Source organism: Podarcis melisellensis (assembly GCF_964234715.1).
Source record: "Podarcis melisellensis genome assembly, chromosome: 1".
NCBI classification, from domain to species: domain Eukaryota; kingdom Metazoa; phylum Chordata; class Lepidosauria; order Squamata; family Lacertidae; genus Podarcis; species Podarcis melisellensis.
Genome location: NC_138528.1, coordinates 50,814,926 through 50,829,091, shown reverse-complemented (window position 1 = coordinate 50,829,091; position 14,166 = coordinate 50,814,926). Strand labels below are relative to the sequence as shown.

General features: G+C 45.8%; 1 protein-coding gene across 1 annotated transcript in view; it reads right to left on the bottom strand.

Annotated features, from left to right (window-relative positions):
* The window catches only part of CHST1 (carbohydrate sulfotransferase 1), a 58,033-nt gene extending 48,988 nt beyond the window's left edge, over positions 1 to 9,045 (bottom strand). Inside the window, exon 1 of the transcript XR_014163490.1 lies at positions 8,887 to 9,045. The gene's annotated coding sequence lies outside the window, so the exon portion shown is untranslated. The remainder of the gene's footprint in view (positions 1 to 8,886) is intronic.
* Between the last annotated feature and the right edge of the window lie 5,121 nt (positions 9,046 to 14,166).

Sequence of the window (14,166 nt, the reverse complement as noted above, 5' to 3'; positions counted from 1 at the left end):
GAGCACGGAGTTTAAGGACGCATTCCAGCCAGGCATAAGCACCCCAGGAGGGTGTGACACAGGTATGGTGAGGGAGCGTGGCTAGGGACCTGGTGTGGATTGAGGAGAATGTCAAGGGCCACACAGAGGGGCCTGGGAGGGGCTGCATTTGGGCCCCCAGGACAGAGGTTCCCCACCCCCGTGCTAGAGGCGACTCCTCACTTATGCAGGGATTAAGTTCTGGGGTCCCGCACGCACAAGTGAAATCACATAAAGTTGGGAGCACCCTTTATGCGGCCTAGGACCCACGTACCTACGGGACCGACTCTCCTGGTATGCCCCGCGGAGGACTTTAAGGTCCACAAATGACAACATTTTGGAGGTCACAAGGTGGTTAGACTGGTCTCAACTAGGGCCAGGGCCTTTTCAGTACTGGCCCTGACTTGGTGGTGTTGGAATTCTGCCTGGGTCAGAGGAATGTGCCACAGCGTAGGCACCGGCAGATATTCCTTGTCGACCTCCCCGCTGCTACTCCCAGCAGATAAGCAGGCGAGGTCTCGCGATTCTTCCCAGATGGGTGAGAAGAACACACCGTTCCTTCTCTCTCCCCTTTGGTGTCCCCCAGGGAGGGGAAAGAAGCAGACAGAAATCTATTTACATTCTTTATTTCTGTCTCTTACATCAGTACAGAGAAACATGTCTGCACTCCACAGCAGTAAGAATCAAACTCCACCCATGTACTTCCAGTACGGGTCATATGACACACACACTGAGCTAACATCCGGTGCTCAGTACAGAATGGACTGCCCCTTTCTTCCCATGGCAACAGTCACAAGCATCCTGTTTGGCTTTCCAGCCACCAGCAGCTGACGAAGCTGCTAGAGCCTTTGCTTGTAGCTGCATTGGTGCTTTATGGTAACAGGTGGAATGCTCTGTCACAAGAGACTAGGGCCCTGCGGGGTTTGACATCTTTCTGCAGGGCCTGCAAGACCGAGCTGTTCTGCCTGGCCTTTGGTTTGGACTCAGTCTGACCCTTATGTTTCCCTCTCCTTATGGTTTTGATCTATGGGCTACCATTAAAATGAGGCTGCATTTTAAATTGTATTTTAACCCGTATTTTAATAAATTGGTGTTTTTGTGTGTGTGTGTTCCCCCCCCCATTATGTTTTTATTGTAATTTTATTGGTGTTAGCCGCCCTGAGCCTGGCTCTGGCCGGGTAGGGCAGGGTATAAATAAAAAATTATTATTACTATTATTAATATTATTATTAAACACCCTTTAAACGCCTTCTCTGCCACTCTCTTTCCAATCCAGACCAAAAGTATCATATCCCAAAATATCCACAACTGGAATTGAAGCTGTGAGGAGGGGGGGCTGAGCAGCATAAACAAAGCCCAACTGTGGCTTCCTGCACCCTCTTTGACATCCTCTTCAGGCTTCGGGGAGGGTCTCCTCACCAGCCACAGGACTCTCCAGCACTCTCCTGCCCTTTCTGGGTTGGAAATGAATTTTATTTACCATATTTATTTATAAATGCTGTGCATTGATATTTATTTATCAATGCAATCACACATAAGTGGGAGGGATGTCTGTACCAAATCCAGGACAAGATCCAAAGGGGCTCAGATCCTTCTGGATGTGTCTGTATAAACAGGAAAAGACATCTAAGTTTCTGGTGGTGCCAGTCAATGGAGGGCATACTCCTGGTTACAAAGCACAAGAAGATAAAAGGATGAAATCCAGCCTCTCACACAATCTGTGCCACGCTGGAAAATAGCAGGGAAGCTGCCGCACTCTGTGATTCAAAGTTGCACAACACCTGCCTACTTTAGCTCTGCCCAGCTTTGAGCAGTGCCAGCCGACTGCCACTTCCACCCATGGGTGCTAAACAGACCTCAAAATTAAGAGATTCCCTGGAATGACTGGCACCGGGTGATAAATGGATGGTGGTGTATGGCAGACAAAAATATATCCAGATTAGGTGAGTAGATGGAGAGGAAACTGCCTGGGAGCAGAGCTGGCCCTACCATTAGGCAGAGGAAGGTGGTTGCCTTTCGGCAGCAATTGAAGGGCATTCATCGGAGTGTCTATAATTTATTGTTAACATTTTTTTTACTGCCAAGGGAGGGGGTTGCCATTTAGATTTGTTTGCCTGGAGCACCAGATGTCTTAGGTGGTCTTGTCTGAAAGACAAAGAACCTGAGACTCTCGCAGCCTCTAACAAAGGAAAGCCTTTTGTTCAGCTTCCCCATTCAACATTGCATCTGTAGGTTTCTTTGTAATGCAGTAACTCCTGTGACTGACACTGGTTAATGTCACACGGGACAACATACAGCATAGCAGGTCTTACCAGTAGCCCTTGCAACTGTCTCAATCCGGCAAGGGACCCAGTGTGGGAGGAAGCTCCCCATCCTATGTGGACTGTGATCCATGGAACTGTGCTTGGATGAAATGAAAGAGGAGAAGTAACCCCCCCAAGCATTCCACCACCCCCCAGAAACATTGGCAGAAATTTCCCTAGGCATAAAGAATATCCTAAAATGTGTTGGGAACCAATTCACTTGTGCAGCTGCGCTGTGTGGATATGCCCCTACTTCTCAAACCAAAGGGCAGGTAGTGGGGGACTTTGCTTCCCCTATTGCTAGAGGTGCCTCTGCTTGAATGGAGAAATTAGGTGAGGCAATCAAAAAGGAGCCCAGGGAACTTAAGCTAAAGCTGGGCAGTGGAGTAAAAAGTCTCTGTTCTCTTTGCTGGGGGGGCTCTCTGCTTTATTCCTCCCTCGCCTGTTGCTGTCTCAAACCTCAGACTGGTGTTTTATTGCAAGCTTGACACAGGGGCTGTGTACAAACCATGCATTTAAAGCACATTTAACATGGCTTCCCTCAAAGGTCCCTGGGAAATGTAGTTTACTTTTCACATAAACAGAAGCATAGTGTCCCAACTAAGGGAAGTAACAGTACCTCTCTATTCTGCCTTGTTCCAACCACACCTGGCAAACTGTGTCCAGTTTTGGGTGCCCCAATTTAACAAGGATATTGACATGTTGGAACATGTGCAGAGGTGGGTGACCAAGAGGATAAAGGGTCTGGGAACCAAGCCTTACGAAGAACGGTTGAGGGAGTTGGGTATGTTTAGCCTGGTAAAGAGGAGACCGAGATGAGATAGGATAGCCACCTTCCCCTATCTAAAGGGATATACACCATATACCAAGAGAAGGAGGAGAGGCATTGCAGGATGACCCATCACACATTGATGATGGGTTTCTTTTGACTTTGGAGTCACCAGTTGTGAAGAGCTGAATGATAAAGAATTACAGTTTTACTAATAACTCAAGGGAATAGAGTATGTGCTAACGTGTGTAAAACAACCATTACACTGTTACTCTCCCATCCATTCACACAGAACTGCCAGAGTGTTATTCATTCATTCATTCATTCATTCCACTTGAAGCTCACCTTTCCTCCAAACTGCAGTGGTGTCAGTGGGCCAGATTTGATGAAATGAAGGGCTGTGGGGGCCGACCAAAGTTGTGGTTGACCTTTTATAATTTTACCCCACAGTTATTGAGCTTTTTTTTAGGGTTGGAGTTTTTAGGGTTTTAGGATTTTAGCCCAGGAAAAAAACTGCCACAGGGGCCAGATTTAACCGACCAGCAGGCTGGATTGCGCCCCTGAAATGGATTTTGGACATGCCTGCTCCAAAGAGATCAAGGTAGCACACAAATTTCTCCCTCCATTCCCCCAAACATCCTCAAAACAACCCAGTGAGGTAGGAGAGAGGGAAGGAGAGCGATGATTGCCTTCATGGCTGAGAAGAGATTTGAACCCTGTTCTCTCAGGTCCTAGTCCATCTCTCTGACAGTTAACCATGACACCACACTAGCTAAAGCAAAGCAAACTCACAGACTGGTCTCACATGTGCTCATGCCCCTCTGTGGAAATAGCCATTTTGTCCCTTCCTTTGAAGGGGAAAGTAGCAATTTTCACAATGGTCTTTCAAAGTCTCTATTGACGTGGCCACTAGAAAGCTTTGGGGATGTCCAGCATCTCATCTCGTCTTTCTTTTTCAACCACTCACATTACCCTTCCTCCCAGGCTCCCAAACCATCTGAAACTCTCTGACTTGCAATAGTAACCCAGCTGCCTTGCCATCATCGACAGAGGGGCGTCCGTGTGCCTGTGCAGTGGGGATGCATCCAAACATTCGCACACACCATCTGCTCTGGTGAGATACAGGCTGCCTTTATCCCACCCCTCCCAAGCACCTTCTGTCTGTTCCCTTTGCCTCTGCCTCTCTCCCAGCACTGCTGCCTGCTTGAGCAATCTTCAGAGAAGAGTGAACAAGCTTGTCACATTAAAAACTTAATGCAAGACTAATTTGTCAGCCGCAAACAAGTGGCAAACCTTGAGTGCGTTTTCTGCCCATTTTACTCCGTTCACCGGGCAGAGGAGGAGCATTTCCTTCCCAGTGTAATGGGATCTGATTCGTTGGCATGGTGATGGGAACATAGCAGTGCTGGGTGTGCAAGAGAGACCTCTCTTGGGGAGCCCGCAAGATCGAAATTGAGGGGGTGGCTCTGGAAGGGCTGGAAGGGTGGGGGAGGGGAATTAAAATGAAACCAGCCTGGCAGCTGTTGCAGCTGTTTCTGGCTTTGAAATTTTGCGCTAAGAGGGTGTGAGACAAGCCAGGATCAGGACCATGAGCATTTCGGCTTTCACGTGTAACTAGACCGCAACAACGAAAAGGAAAATCTGACTTGGCTGCAAAAAGACAATGCAGAAGATGGGGGGGGGATGTTATACTTTCCCCTTCAAGTCAGAAGGAAGGCCTTGGAAATTCTATTATTCATATTGCAGAACTCCCCCAAAATACATGAATGGACAGGAAAGACACAGAAGGCCCAGCTGGAAATGGGATTTTGCCATATGGCAGCCCTGTTTAGGGAAGTTTTTAATGTTTAATGCTGTATTGTGTTTTTAATATTCGATTGGGAGCTGCGCAGAGTGGCTGAGGAAACCCTGCGAGATGGGCAAGGTATAAATAATAAATTATTAGCATTATTAGTAGTGGTAGTATTATTAGTAGTGAGTAGTAGTATATGCTAAAGAAGCACAGCATCCAATGAAATGGAAGTTTTTGAATGTACAGACTCTCTATGGGCAAATAACAGACAGAAACAGGACATGGGAAAAGGTAATATTCCATGGACCATCAGACTAAGCTGATGACTGTGATGAGCTGCTGCTGCGCTGTCACACTTGTGTGTGATCCTTTCCTACTTAAGCAGGTCTGTTCTGTGGATAGGACTGTAAGCAGCCTGCCTGTGAAATGTGAAACACCTGCCTTATACGCAGAAGGTTCAAGGCTTGGCATTTCTTGGGAGAGCCTGAGGAGTCCCCTGTCTGAACCATGAGGAGCAGTAGTCACTCACTGTAGACAAGACTGACATACCAGTCACTTGATTCAGCATGCCTAATGCTTGGGCTGGCCTGCATGCACCTTAAACCCTTTCTTCCTATCACATACTTCAAGGAAAGCAGCACTGAGAAGCTTCTGGGCCTCATTTTCAGGGAGTTATAATGCTGGAAGTAAAACAGGATCTTCAGGCTTGTATAAGGCAGAAAGTTCTGTCAAGGCAGAAGTCCAGGGCAAAAAAGCAGGAAGGCCCCAAGTATAGCAAAGCCAACATACAATATTTTGAAGTGAGCAACGTAATATGCATTCCCATCTAAGCAGCCCACCCCTCACCCCTACCCCCATAAGACCATTACCTAACTGCACAACACTGACACATATACACATGGCAGTGGGCACTTACAACTACTGAAGTGAACCCTATAGTCTTGGGTGTGGGAAATGCACACCCAAATCCACATGAGTTACAGCTTGATCTGTCTTGATTGAATAAGAGCTTCTCAAACTTTTGTTGCCTAAAGTGGAGGAGGAGTATTGCTGCAATACAGACAGGAGAATGGAAGTACCACTTGACTGAAGCGCTGCCTCAGTGCTATTATAAATGCCATTATCATGGCAAGCCATGAGGTGTGACTATCATCTTCCCTCGCAGTTGTGGAGTGCTGGGCTCTTTATGTTGAATAGAGAAAGAGAGAATGCAGTTGCCATTTTATTTTCATTTTTTTTAAAAAAATGGTAGGAATATAGGGGAAAGAACACATCCCAACCTTTTCCTGGGATTTTGCCTAGTCTAAATATAAGTTTGAAGCCAGCATTACAAAAGCAATGCAGCTAGAATTTTACAAGGAAAGGACCTCTAATATGGAACTATATTTTGGTTGAGTGTCCAAAACTTGAGCGTGGAACTAAACAAGCATCATTGTGGGTGGTTTTCAGAATGATGTATTGGGGAATTTTCTGCTGTGAAGGTGGAGCAGGAGATATATCCATTGCATGGATTAGTTTGGTGTCTTATATTTAATACAACAGCTGTTATTTGAAATTGCTTAAGTAACATCTAAAATTCCTAGCGATAGAAATATTAAACTGTAGAGTCGCAAGGGACCCCGAGGGTCATCTAGTCCAACCCCCTGAAATGCAGGAATCCTGTCCACAGCCATCCCTGGGTGGGCTTGAATCACCAACCTCCTCGTTAGAGTTGGAACCAGCATGCTTAAATAGAGCATTGCTGCAGCCCAAAGCCACAACTTTCATGTTAACCATGCACAACCCTTGCAAATTCTCACTCTGCCTCCCTTCCTAATGAATATGGGACATTTTGACCTGTGTGCACAGGCCATAGATGCAAAGTCGCACCAATGATGCTTAAAGCCCTTGTGAAACATGGATCTCTTCCTACAGCTAATTTATGGGTGTTGGGCTTAGCATTAATAATAATAATAATAATAATAATAATAATAATAATAATAATAATTTATGGTATTTATACCCCGCCCATCTGGCTGGGCTTCCCCAGCCACTCTGGGCGGCTTCCAAAAGAATATTAAAATATTGTGATACATCAAACATTAAAAGCTTCCCTAAACAGGGCTGCCTTCAGATGTCTTCTAAAAGTCTGGTAGTTGTTGTTCTCTTTGACATCTGATAGGAGGACATTCCACAGGGCGGGCGCCACTACCGAGAAGGCCCTCTGCTGGGAACCAATGTAGGTCTTTCAAGACCACTGTTATATGGTCTCGGCGGCCGCTCCCAGTCACCAGTCTGGCTGCCACGTTCTAGATTAGTTGTAGTTTCCGGGTCACCTTCAAAGGTAGCCCCACGTAGAGCACATTGCAGTAGTCCAAGCGGGAGATAACCAGAGCATGCACCACTCTGGCGAGGCAGTCCGCAGGCAGATAGGGTCTCAGCCTGCGTACCAGATGGAGCTGGTACACAGCTGTCCTGGACACAGATTTGACCTGTGCCTCCATGGACAGCTGTGAGTCCAAAATGACTCCCTGGCTGCACGCCTGGTCCTTCAGGGGCACAGTTACCCCATTCAGGACCAGGGAATCCCCCACACCTGCCCACCTCCTGTCCCCCAAAAACAGTACTTCTGTCTTGTCAGGATTAAATCTCAATCTGTTAGCCGCCATCCATCCTCCAACCACCTCCAGACACTCACACAGGACCGTCACCGCCTTCACTGGTTCTGATATGAAAGAGAGGTAGAGCTGGGTATCATCCGCATACTGATGAACACCCAGCCCAAACCCCCTGATGATCTCTCCCAGCGGCTGCATGTAGATGTTGAAAAGCATGGGGGAGAGGACAGAACCCTGAGGCACCCCACAAGTGAGAGCCCAGGGGTCTGAACACTCATCCCCACCACCACCACTTTCTGAACACGGCCCAGGAGGAAGGAGCGGAACCACTGTATAACAGTGCCCCCAGCTCCCAGCCCCTCAAGACGGTCCAGAAGGATGTTATGGTTGATGGTATCAAACGCCGCTGAGAGATCCAGCAGAACTAGGAAACAGCTCTCAGCTTTGTCCCTAGCCCGCCAGAGATCATCAACCAGTGCGACCAAGGCAGTTTCAGTCCTGTGATGAGGCCTGAATACCAACAGGAAGGGATCCAAATGGTCCGCTTCTTCCAGGCGTGCCTGGAGTTGTTCAGCAACCACTCGCTCAATCATCTTGCTCAAGAATGGAAGATTTAAGACTGGGCGATAGTTGACCAACATGGCCGCATCTAAGGATAGTTTTTTAAGAAGCGGTTTAATAACTGCCTCTTTCAGCGGGTCTGGGAAGGCTCCCTCACCGAGGGAAGCATTCACCACCCCACGAAGCCCATCGTCCAGCCCTTCCCAGCTAGCTTTTATAAGCCAGGATGGGCAAGGATCAAGGAGACAGGTGGTTGGTTTCACTCGTCCAAGCAGCAGGTTGCAATCATGGGTGTTATTTGCAAAAAAAAAGTCAGTTTAAAGCTGGTTTGCACCCACTCAGCATTGGGAGAAATTTCCTACCAGTAAGAGGTGTTAGGTGTTCAACAGGGGAACAGCTTGTTTTGGGGAGGGGGTGAAAAGTGGGCAAACTCTTATTTGCTCAAGCACAGGCTGGATGACCATCTGTTAGGGATGCAGAGGCTGTCAAGTTGCATCTTGAATTGCATTGAACAGAAGATTGGACTAGATGGCGTTTAAGTCTCCTACCTCTGTGATTCCATGCGTTTTCATTTATTGGCCAATGCAAGAATCAAATCAGTGCTAGCATTTGTAAATAAGTCATCACATAGAGCACTTTCGTATCACCTTTGCAGTTTTCAGCTGAAGTAGCTCGTATGCGTATCTCACAGTCATATAGATCTGACTGCCTGGTTGTCACTTGATTGTTTTTATATATTAGAATACCTGATGACAACCAACCAGCCATGCAGTTCTATATATTTCTAGTCAGAAGTCCCACTGAGTCCAATGACACTTACTCTGAAGTAAGTGAATACCCACTTACCTGGAGTAGGCTCTACTGAACTCAGCTAGGGCTGCCATACGTCTGGGTTTCCCCGCATATGTCCAGGAATCAGACTGTCAAAATGGCGTCTGGGCGGATTGTTGTCAACAACTTTGTATGGATTTGCATGGCAATCCTAAACTCAGCGAAAGTTTCATCTGAGAAGATATGTATTGGCACAGCATTGTACATGTCAGAAATGATTCCACTGAAAAGCATTGAAATCTCACATCATATCAATCTGTGGTGCTCTATCAGCAAAGGCCCATTTACCCCCCACAACTCATTGTTTGACATTGCCCTCATCAAGTGACATGCATGTACATGTAAACCAGCCTCATAATCAAGGGAAGTGGTTAAGTTCTGAATAACAGCATTATGTATTTATTTATTTATTTTTGCATAATGGAGAAAAAATCTTTTCTCATTGTTAATACTCTGCCATTATTTATGCATAAATGTATGAATAAGGTTCATCATTGCTCATTATATTTTCTTTTACTTTTGCGATTTAGCCAGCAACAGTGCCATCAATGTGCATTTACTTTTTATCCTATGATGTGCTTATACCGTCACAGACATTTTGCCACTTATTTAACTAGACAATTGTAGGGGACATATGAGTTGGTGTTATTTGCCCCCCTTCTCATTAGTTTATGTACGCAGAGTCCCAGAACATCAGGCCCCTCAAAGTATTGTCATGGGCAAACTGGGGAATTCTTTCTGAAGTGACATAGCCCAGGAGGGACGTTGCTGCCATTTTTGTTCTGCTCCTTTAATAATACAAAAATGTTTGTTTACATCTATCCCTGTGGCTAGGAAAAATTTGGGAGATGGCTGCTCTGGGATTATTATAGCCGAACAGAACCAATTCAGAAGAAAACGTAACTGTTTCATGAATGGAATATAATGTAAACAAACATCCACGCATGCTGAAAAATATAACATTAGCTATATTAGACTTGGGAAGTGTCAGTTCAATTTCCAGTTTGCAATCATTAACTTCTCACCTGCCATAAAATGGGAATGCTGGCGATTAGCAGGGCCCATGATATTACTGAATTGAAAGATTTGTATCCCACCTTTCTGCCAAGTGTATACAGTGGTACCTCGGGTTACAGATGCTTCAGGTTACAGACGCTTCAGGTTACAGACTCCACTAACCCAGAAATAGTACCTCGGGTTAAGAACTTTGCTTCAGGATGAGAACAGAAATTGTGCGGTGGCAGCGTGGCGGCAGCGGGAGGCCCCATTAGCTAAAGTGTTGCTTCAGGTTAAGAACGAACCTCCAGAACAAGTTAAGTTCTTAACCTGAGGTACCACTGTAATAGTAAACAGCTAACAAAAAACAAAGTGCCGAGGGTTGTTAGAAGACCCCTATTCCCCTCACAGAGCTACAATTCCCAGAGTTCTGAGAACTATAACAAACTACAGTTCCCAGAATTGAGGCGGGGGGAACCATGGCTGCTTAAAGCAGTGTTTTAAATGTTTTAAATGTATAGTGCAGAAGAACTTCTTCTACTGCAGGAGTCAGCAAACTTTTTCAGCAGGGGTCTGGTCCACTGCCCCTCAGACCTTGTGGGGGGGCAGACTATATTTTTAAAAAAATAATGAATTCCTATGCCCCACAAATAACCCAGAGATGCATTTTAAATAAAAGGACACATTCTACTCATGTAAAAACACGCTGATTCCCAGACCAGAATTTAGAAGGCGATTGGGCCGGATCCGGGCCCCGGGCCTTAGTTTGCCTACCCATGTTCTACTGTCACTATTCATCGTATACATAGCACCGAAAATGTTCCAAGCACTTCACAGTACATTTAAAAGACAAATATATTTTTCTCCCACTTGCCCCAAATCTTTACAGTTTCTCTGTGGGCCTTCACATCTCTGCATGGAGATAAAAGTGACAGGAAAAGCTTTATTTGCTTAATTTCAGCTTGTCAGCTGACTGTTGAAGGCAATATCTGCTTGTCAGGTTGCGTTCAAAAGCAACAGGGCAGAACCTGTCAAAAAAACAGCAACATGGCCTCAGACCTATCTGTATTTTTTTAAAAAAACATCCTGTCTTGAGTTGGTTTTTTACTGTTCAAAAACTATTCTCACTGGCTTTAGGTTATGACCGCAAATCAAGTTGAGGCATCTAATGTAAAAGTTGAATAATCAAACAAACAAACAAACAAACAAACAAACAAATGGTTTTAAAAAAATGATTGACCTTCTCACATAAATTTTCATCCCATTTCAGTCAGAGGGCAGGCATGGGTCTACACATGGTGCATACATTCCTATGCTAGCTTGCTGCCCTCAAGTACAGTGGAAGACACACTCCTTTCACCAGCAATGGAGTAAAAATCAACTACCAGTCCAATTTTATATGTGCTTTGAGGGAGGGTGCTATCTTGTCCACCTCAGGCAGCAAAATGTCTTAAACTGGCCCTACATGAAGGACTCAGCGCATTAGCACCCCAGAAGGGCTTTTTTCTCCCATATTCACAGCGTTGGAGTCAAACAGAAATCTAGCGTGGCTCTCACTCTCTGGCTCCTGCCTGCTTCTAGTTCAGCTCTCTCTCACACACACACTGGATATTGTCGTTCTCACAACCAGAGCAACTTCTGTACTTAGGGCCAGTAACTCGCCAAAGAACTTGCCTGGCTAGTTCAATGATGGAATCTCCCGATGGATTTTAACCCTTGCTGGATCCAGGACCCTCGGAATTAGAAGAGACTCAGGCATCATACAGACTGACCCCACAAGCTCACATCTGTATCTATATCACCAAATCAGGAACTTACGTTTTCCTTATTTTTATTACCATCACCTGCTTGGAAGCTGACATCTTGTCCTTAGAGCCCCTTGGAACGTGCTATAGCATCTGTTTCCCTACTAATCTCTGCACCGCAGGCCTGCAGCTCTGATGCAGGATTCACAAGGGACTAATGCTGTGTAACTGAATAGTGTAGTGTTTTATTTCGCCCCCAGGCCTAGTTCTCACTCAGGTTGTAAACTTGTATCTGGGCTGCATCACTTCAGGCTACAGGTGGGAGCTTACATAATCAAATGCTCCCCCTTGCTCCCCCAAAACAAAACAAAAAAAATCCACATCTATAAAACAGGCAGTGGGGCAGGAGAGATTTCTTCTTCCTGACATACTGGATTTCTGCACAGAAGAAATGATTTTGTATGTAGGATCGATCAATCAGTTCAGTCCACCTGTAGTCTGAGACCATTCAACTCCCATGAAAGCAGGCAGGCAACTTTCAAGAATCAGCCTGGTTAAGCTTCAAGAGGAGGCAAGTTCTTAGAATTTTATTGTAGGGGGAGGGATCTTACATTTAAATATGAGGAGGTTCAAATTTGTCTTTCTTTAAATAAAAACATTATGGCTAATGGGAGTGGGTCATCCAATCTTGCTATTACCACTCAATAGCAAAGCATCATTATCTGAGGTCAGTGCTTTTTTTCTGGGGGAATGCAGGGGTACACATCCCCCTAAACATTTTGTGAATCTAAGTTTGGCCTCCTTGAGGGGCAGTATTTCAATATGAGTAGGAAAATGAGAGTACCCAAAAAATTTTTTTAGAAAAAAAGCACTGCCTGAGGTCATTTGTGCTCCACCATGAAATCTAATAATGCAGACTTACCTGAAAATAAGGTTGTTGCCATCTCCCCCTACACATTGCAAAGAAATGTGCCCCATGCAAAACCCATGACTACCTCTACTAGCAAAGAAAAATAGCATAATTACACTACACAGTGAAACTGGTTCCATAGCCATTCACTTTCGGGGGACTTGCAGAAGTGTTTTCTAGCATAATTCGTAGCACCTCATCAAACTACAATTGTGGTTCGAGGACCCGATCCCCGCGTAGTGAAATGAAGACACGAGGACAAGTTATATAAGGTTAATGGGCAAGAAAAGGCCATAACTTTATTGATTACAGCAAGTGAAAAGGTATTGGCTTAGGCATTGGATCACGTGACTTGGCTCCACCCCCTCGGAGAGGGGTGAGTCTAAAAAGGGGGTTTATTCACCAGTAGGTGGAGCCCGTTGATGCTAATCCAACTATAAGCTCTCCCCTGATGTCACCGAGGGTCGTGCCATGGCCCCCCACCACGCAGGCATCAGACAGGATCCACGACCACCGTATTCCTTTAACGGAATACCCAAAAATTGAAGGCGTAGGCGATGGCCACACCTAGCCCTTCCACACACCGCAACATATTCCAATGCCTAACCTACCCACCAATACCACGAAAGTTGTGACGGTTGCTACGAGGTAGGCAAAAAAAACACAAAGCCTAATGCCAAATGGAAAAACTCCTGCCAGGCCCCCCGGACAACCAGGGCGACCAACCTAAGGTCCATAGCAAGGCCAAAAGAGAAACTGAAACCCTGAGCTCTAAGGGAGTGGAGGGTGGGTGACTCGCGACGGGTCAACGAAAAGTGAGGCTGCGTGGCTGGCGCAGCAACAAGTTGCTGTCCACGCCCCCTTCCAGCCGCCTGGTTGGCCGCCTGCCCGTGGGCATAGTGCGCCAGCCAGGTAAGTGGGCGGCAGGGGGCTAACGCCCCCTGCTTGAGGCTGGGATTGAATCCCGCCCACAACCACTCCCCTCTTGAAGGAGGAGAGTCTTTTCTACAATTCCTGAAAGGAAACCAAGGCAATCTGAGTGATGTGAAATCAGTGCTTTTCCCCCCTGGAGGTACTCAAGGGTATGCAGTGCCGGCACCTCCCCCCCCCCACCAAATGTTAGAAGGCTGGCAGTAACTGTAACAACTTCATGGTGAGTACTGGCACCTTTAGTTCTAAAAAATAAATGCACTGTCTGAAATCATTAGTTTGCAGTGCCCACAGTGTCTAGGGGACAGGAATAATTGATTGCTTTAATGTTGCTTTATTGCACATTTCAATTATGGATGTTTTAATGTTTTAATGTGATGGTTTCATTGTGTATTTTAACCATGGTGCAGTTTTAATTATGATCTATTTGAATTATGCGTGGTTGGTTTTCACATTTTGTAGACCGCTGAGATGCCTATTTTAGCATTTAAGTTGTACATAAATTTGATCATGGTCACGATGGCAACATTCACCTATTCATAATGCTAAGGAACATTATGGTAAGATCATAATCTGTTTTGAGATAGGTACCATAGTGCTAGAGGTGGGATGCAAATGAGAGCAGGCCACAGAATAGGAAACCGGAATGCAAAGGAGAACAGGAATCGGTACAGACTGTGTAAGTGACTTGCATTTCCTGGAACAGATTGTGCA